Raw genomic sequence first — 7,277 nt, 5'->3', positions numbered from 1 at the left:
GTTTGGGGCCTCAGCTGGGAAGACTCAAAGGCTTGGGGTGATTTGGCTGTTGAAGTCTGTAATCATCTGGATATGTCTTCACTCACATGCATGGCAGCTGATGCTGCCCGTCAGCTGGGATGTTGGCTGGGTTGCACATGGCCTCTCCATATGTCTCTTCATATAGGCTAATTCGGGCTTCCTCATAGCATGGTGGCTGGGTTTCAAGAGTGAGTCTCCCAAGAAAACAAGGTGGAAATGCATGGCATCTTTATAATCTAGCCTCAGAAGTTACATAGTGAATTCTGCCATGAAGTAGTCACAAATGTCTGGCCCAGATCAAGAGGAGAAGACATAAATCCTACCACTCAATGGGAGGAGTGTTAGGTTACATAAAGGGAATGGATGGCGGATATTGTTGCAGCCATTGCTGGGAGATACAGCCTGCCTCAACACATCTCATCAACACGTCACACTAAAAGGAAACACTAGTCTAATATCTAAATCCTTACTGTGAGCTCTTGATAAAATGTCAAGGGTAGGCAGTGGTGGGGTGTGTGTGTGTGTGTATGTGTGTGTTAATTTTATAATACCCAGTAATGCTTCTTTAAATTATCTTTCTGGGGCATTGAATCAAGATGGTAGACTGAGTACCTGCTTTTACCACTACTCTCATCCTCAATCCCTAGCCATGACAGAAAAGAAATATTTAAAAACAGTAGATTCATAATAGAGCTGGAAAGTTAAGTGGCATTAGTGTACCACCAATGTTGAGGAATCTCAGGACAGAAATCACATAGAATCAATTTGTTGGAGGAACCACAGCCCAAAATATGTGCAGAAGGGGAAGGCTGTGAACAGTGTGAGTCTTTCTGGGAGTTTTCCAAATCAGATGCAACGGATCTGAGGTCTTGGGGTCATTCCCAGGGTGGTTGTCTGAGAGCTGGCATCTAGAACACCAGGCAGGTTGACCCCTTCCTTTACCCACTTTGCCAAGCAGGAAGCAGTAAAGGCACTTGTCTCCAGACCAGAGCAATGTGTCTAAGACTTGGGTGCAAACAGCAAGAGACAGGGCAGTACCCCAGGCAGCTAGTAGTACCCACGAATAATCTGAGGCCCTCTCCTCCCATAAGACAACTTCTAGAACATACGACCACAGTTTTTTCTTCCCCACCATTGGCCCCAGTCATGCAACAAATTTCCCTGAAATCAATTTGAAAAAAAAAAAATTTTTTTTGAAGAGAAGCACCAAGCTCTACAGAGGATGGACCAGCATTTAAGGGAACGGAAGGAATTTTAATAAAAGTTGTTCAGTGTCCCCAGAGAAAGATGAGAGGAGTGAAGCACCCATGAAACAAGACGTTGTGCATACCCTGTCCATGTTGCCTCACCTTTCCCACTTCGGTCCACAGTGAACTGATCCCAGCTGCCAACACCTGCGTTTCTTCGCCTGAGTTGCCGTTTTCTTTTTGTTTCCCCTTGTGGCCTCCAGAGTCCTGTTTGCCAATTGTGTGGCCTGCTTGAAGTGCTAAGGAACTAACAGCCCCTATACTAAAAGCAGCCCTCAACCAATAGCCAATAGGACTTGGTCTAAATACCCCAGCTCCTTCACCCCTTGGTTGGCATGACTCTGAGACATGTGGTTGACACTGGTTCCCAGGGTTTGCAGCATGATTAACTGTGGTAAACTGGCTCGATAGCACACCCTTAACTGGCTGCCTTCCCTTCCCCCCTCCCCCACAGGCACTTCCTGGCATCACCTCCCAAATAAACCACTTGAACTCAAATCATGTGTTAAGGGTTTGCTTATTAGAGAACCCAAACTAAGTCTGAGAAACAGGCAGTTATGGCAAAGAAAGTGGGTAGATAGACTGGATAACATAATGAGCATAGATATTATAGATAAAGAATTAGAAGAATATGGAGAAGGTGAAAGAAAAGTTAAGTGGCACGGATGGTGGAACAAGAGATCCCAGCACCTGTCCAAAAGAACAGAAATAAGTCAAAGGGAGAAACAATCCAAGAAATAGGGGAAGAAAATCTTCCCTGGCTGAAATAAACAAAAACTCAAATCTTCAGATTGAATGGGGTATGAACAGAGAACAACTCATCCTGATGAAATTTGCAAAAACCAAGAGTAAGAGAAAATCCGAAAAGCTTTGCAAGATAAAAAAAAGCAGGTAAGCTACAAAGAAAGGAGTTTTGCTAGGACCAAAAATTGCGTCAGCGACACTGAGGGTAGATGACCGTGGAACAATCCCTTCTAAGTTCCGTGGGAAGGTGTTTGAAGCTAGTGGGTCATCGGGAAAGTCATGACGCATTTTTGCATTGAGAAACATAGAAAGCTACGTCATGACTTCCCTGATGACCCAATAGAATCCTAGGCCTAGCCAAAAAATCATTTATAAGAGAGAGGAAAATAAAGGCGTTTATAAACACATTCAGAGCCTAGATTCACAGTCACTTTCAACAAAATTAAAATGGGTTCAAGGGCAAGGTTTGTGGTGCAAAAAGCAGAAAGCTGAGGCCTAACCATTCCCTGGCCTCCGTATCTCCACGTGCCAGCGGCCACCGCTGGGACCCAGCGAGGGCTTGCCCTCCTCTGAATTCTTCTTTTTTTATCTCCTGTATCGCCAATTTGAAATTCAATCACGCACTACCTTAGAGATCACACACCGTGTTACAGCAAACCACTTCCCGCTGGCATTGCAGCTTAGCTATTCATGTGTTTGCCTTGCCTTCCTACCTAGATTATAAACTTTCAATTACAAGGACCATATCTTGTAGGTAATCAATAAATATTCACTGAGCTTTAACAAAATCAACCTCTCTCTCTCTTGTCACAGCCTACCATCCTGCTGTTCCCAGCCTCTTTCCCATCTCAACTGCTCTAAACACCCTCTCAACAACAGCCCAAAATACGCCAGGCGGTACTCTCAGCCCTTTTTGTAGATTTGTGAATTGTCTTCTCAGAGCTCTGCTATGGGATAAGAACTGTTATTGTCCATTTTTCAGACAGAGAAACCAAAGCCCAGAAAGGGGAAATAAATTGCTTGAGGACTCACAGCAGTTGCTAGGTGGAGCTGGGGTTCTAGCTCGGGCAGCCTTGCTCTTGTTCTTAACTGTGATGAATTTCTAAGGCATTGCTATGTCTCACCCTTTGTCATCCAGCCAAGGCCCAGAGATTGAAAATCGAGTAGGATACATTCAGGGGTGGAGGGGGAGAATAATGAGCAGACCTGGAGAATTAGGATTGTAGATAATGGGAGACAACAAGTGAAAATAAGTTTCCGGGGAGCAGGGGCAGCCAGTTGGCTCAGTAAGCTAAAGTGCAGTGCTCATAACACCAAGGTTGCCAGTTCAATCCCCACATGGGCCACTGAGATACGCCCTCCACAACTGGATTGAAGCAACTATTTGACTTGGAGCTGATGGGTCCTGGAAAAGCACACTGTTCCCCAATAAAATTTAAAATAAATAAATAAGTAAACAAAAAAGAAAATTAGCTTGGAAGGTGGGCTACACAACAGGGTGGTAATATGTGACACGTGTAACGTTGCAGAGTTTACAAAGCATATCTTCTTGCTCTTTCACATTTCGCTTCATCCCCATGACAACACTTAGAGGGAGGATTAGAGGAAATCATTGCTCCTGATATTTTACAGATGAGGCTTCTGACACTCAGAGAGGTTAAGTCACTTGCTCAAGGTCACACAGCCAGGAAATGGCAGAGCACGCCCTCGAACATTAGAGCTACCTGACTCCAGGCACAAATGACTGGAGCATGAGGTGCTGAGTGGAGGTACAAAATGCCAGCCAGTGCTCACGCACGATTTGTGAACCGATCCTCTGCAGTTACAAAATATGCTGTTTCTATTAATATACCTACAGTTTGTCTTCTGGAAAAAGACCAGTAGTATTTTTCGTGAGGGCTCCACAGCGGAGAAATTTCCTCCTCCACCCATTCAAGTCAAATCACGGGTGCCCATGTAGCTGCCCACCCCTCCAGCAATCGAAGTTCAGAACAGACGCCAGGCAGGCGAGCGAGAGGAAGGAAAGGGAAGAAGGGAGCAGGAAACCAGGAGCGAGTCTTCGGAGAACTCGTACTTTCCATGGCGCAGGAGTGACTTCCACTCCCCTTCATTTAATATTTTTAAGATGTTCTACCTCTTTTTCCAATTACTTGGTAGTTAGGATAGGTGTAAAGGGAGGAGGGAGACAGTGTGGAGGGGACCGAGGCAAGGGCCCACCTTGACATCCCTAAACACGCTGCAGGAGGCTTGTGTTTTCACGGACATGTTGCTGGAAAAACAAATAGTGCCCGCAGCCCACCTGTAGCCAGAAAGCCAGCCCCAGGGTGCGCTCTGGCCTTTTGTTCCCCTCTGGACTGTAGGACAAAAACCCTGTACTGGGTGGCCACCGTGGGGTGAGCTGGGCCTCCGCGCTGCCCCGGGGTGCCAACCAGTCTCCCCCCACGTCCCGTCTGCCCATGCCAGAAGTTCTCCTCAACTAGCGTTTTCTGAGCGCCCAGTCCTTGCCTGGCCACCGGGAGGACATAATGAGTAACGCCTGGTCCTCATTCCCGAGGGCTTTGCCATTGGCGAGGGAGACACACGTGTGTCTCATGCCTCTAATCTGGCCACACGAGTGAAGCAGGGGTTCCCAGGGGCCTGTGGGGCTCAAGGAGCTAGGGCCCTGCTTCAGGACAAAGACTTCTGCTGTTGGCTGGTACTGGGCTCATGGCTAGACAGCTTCCTAGCTGTGGGTTGACTTCTTTTTTTTTTTTTTTTTTTTTTTATTGTTAGTTTCAGGTGTACAGAACAATACAATAGTTACCCTTTTTCACCCTCACCAGGTAACAACCCCCCTCCCCCCATCTATTGCCCTCCCACCCCCGATATCATGCTTATCTATTACAATTCCATTGAATCCGTTCCCGCTCTCTACTCCATGTCCCGAGACTATATGTATATATATAATTATAGTTGACATACAGTATTATTCAACATCAGTTTCAGAAATACAATGCGGTGGTCAGGCCTCTACATTGACTATGAAGTGGACTCCCCAAAAGGACATGGGTCCATCTGGCCCCCTAATAAATACTTACAACATTATAGATTATATTCCTCGGGCTGTCTTTTTCTATCCCTGAGGCCATATTACAATTACTAATTTGTATTGTGTGGGTTGACTTCTTCATGTCTCTGTTCCTTCTGCTGGGAAATGGGAAATATAATAACACTCACCTTGCAGAGTTGTTGAGAGGAGAAGCAGCACCTAAGGGACAAGAAGACAGCTGTTTACTAACCAGCCAAGACCATTATTATCACCACTCAGAGCAGAAAGCATCCGCTGGGGAGGAAAGAGTGGACTGGGAGCCTGGGAAGCGGGCAGTGCAGACAGGACGGATGAGGTCTGGGAAGGGAGGAAGGCGAGGGATAAGCCAACAGAAGCGCCCCGCCCCCTAGTGGCTGGGAGCCAGAGAAAAGGATTGGAAGGGAGTGGAGGTAGGACTGGCCCAGTGGGAGGGAGATTGGGGCCTGGGCCCCATGTATGTTGGGGAGACTGCGAATCCATCTCTGGGTCCAAACTGCCTTCCCACATCTGTCCAGAAGGCAGCTTCCTGCCAGGCTGGGAAATTGCTTTGGCCTGGAATTTTTCTGCTTAGGAGTATTTTTGGAGCCAGTTTCAGTGTTAAGAATGTCCAGTTACCAACATTCCTGAAACAGATGTAGAAGAGGCAGACATGAATTGCACAGTCTCCAGGGGGAAGGGGGGAAGAGGCGGGTGACAGAGGAGACGGATATGCCAGATACCCCTGCCCAGGGTTGGGAGGGGCCTGAGAGTACTGTGCCCAGCCCACTACTTTACAGATTAAGAAGAGGGCAAGGACTGTGAGCATGCGCTCTGCTTTTGTCTTAGAAGCCAACTCACAGCAAAACCTTCCCACTAAAAGCACAGTCTAAGGCTTCTTTGTCATTTGTTTGATTGTTTGTAATCCCGAAAGAGTCATCCACAATATCACACAACCACAACAATCCTTTCCTTTCTTTTCCTTTCCCTTTTTACTTTATTGGCTACAGGCATGCCTTTTAAAAAATAGACTTATTTCATAGAGCAGTTTTAGGTTCACAGCAAAACTGAGTAAACAGTATGGGGAAGTCCAATAACCCTCCCTCCTACCTCCCAACGCTCACCTACCATCAGCTTGTAGCACCAGAGCGGTACATTTGTTACAACTTAGGAACTATATTGATACATCCTCACCCCAAATTTTTGGCACATTTGTATTTTTATTTTGTTGCCATCTTCAAGGACTGTAGCACTGGGTTTCCTTTTTGTTTGTTTCTTTAACATTTGAGCTTTTTATGTTTGGAGCACTGGATTTTAATTTGGAAAGGGAGATGCTTCCTGTATGAGGTCTGCCAATCGTCTAGGCGGCACTGCCCTTCAACCTGTGCGCCTCAGATGTTGTGTTTGCTGAGTGAAGCTTCTAGGGGCCATGGCTGTGACTGCCAGAAGTGGCTTTGGCTGCACCTCTCCAGAAGCTTTTCTGCGAACGCTGCTCCTTGAAGGTGAGATGGCCTCATCCTGATGTTGTTGGTTTCTTGGGCAGAGTGGAGGAAGAAGCCGCCCAGAAGAACATGGCCCTCAAGAAGATCCATTTTTACAGTCAGTATTTCTCATTGGCCCCTGGAGGCCCCATGGATCCCATAGGACTGGGCCAAGCCCACCTGGGCTCAGAGCTGGAGGAGGATCTGTGTGTGGGTCCAGCCTCCCGACTGGGGGCATCTCCCCCAGGTGCAGCAGATGGAGGCAGAGCTGGAGGGCGAGAGGGAGCAGCGCTCAATCAATGGCAATGGCAGCTCCGAAGAAGCTTGAGATGGACCTGAAGGAAAAAAAGCTATTTGACAAAGATGTTTAGGATTGAAACAAGTGGCGGGAGAATAACAAAGGAAACGTGTCCTGCCGTGTAGTCGGGGCTGACCTGGCACAGTACCGGTGTCGGGAATGGTGCGGGAGCCCCGGATTCGAGTCAACAGGGAGCTGAGGAAAGTACAAAACACGCAGCGGGGGCTGATACGTACTCGGTGACCGACACCGCCGAGAGAATGCTTTGTCGATCCCAACGGTCAAAAACGGGTAAAACTGGTGTAGGATAAAGAGACATTTTTGTCTTTGGTTGCTGTTTGGCCCTTTTAAGGAAGCTGGTCGACTATGGCATTGGGTGAAAAGCAGCCATAAGCTCCTGCTGGTGCGGGTCCCTGTGAGGGGCGGGAGGGCAGATGGTGGGG

At 47.4% G+C, this 7,277-nt stretch overlaps 1 long non-coding RNA gene across 1 annotated transcript in view; it reads right to left on the bottom strand.

Moving 5' to 3' along the window:
• LOC109372388 (uncharacterized) overlaps positions 1 to 5,375 on the bottom strand; it is a 16,713-nt gene extending 11,338 nt beyond the window's left edge. Inside the window, exon 1 of the long non-coding RNA XR_002122040.1 lies at positions 5,229 to 5,375. This is a non-coding gene — a long non-coding RNA (uncharacterized LOC109372388). The remainder of the gene's footprint in view (positions 1 to 5,228) is intronic.
• Between the last annotated feature and the right edge of the window lie 1,902 nt (positions 5,376 to 7,277).

This window comes from Hipposideros armiger, unplaced genomic scaffold (genome assembly GCF_001890085.2).
Source record: "Hipposideros armiger isolate ML-2016 unplaced genomic scaffold, ASM189008v1 scaffold_633, whole genome shotgun sequence".
Classification (NCBI taxonomy): Eukaryota; Metazoa; Chordata; class Mammalia; order Chiroptera; family Hipposideridae; genus Hipposideros; species Hipposideros armiger.
This window is presented reverse-complemented; position numbering and strand designations above follow the sequence as displayed.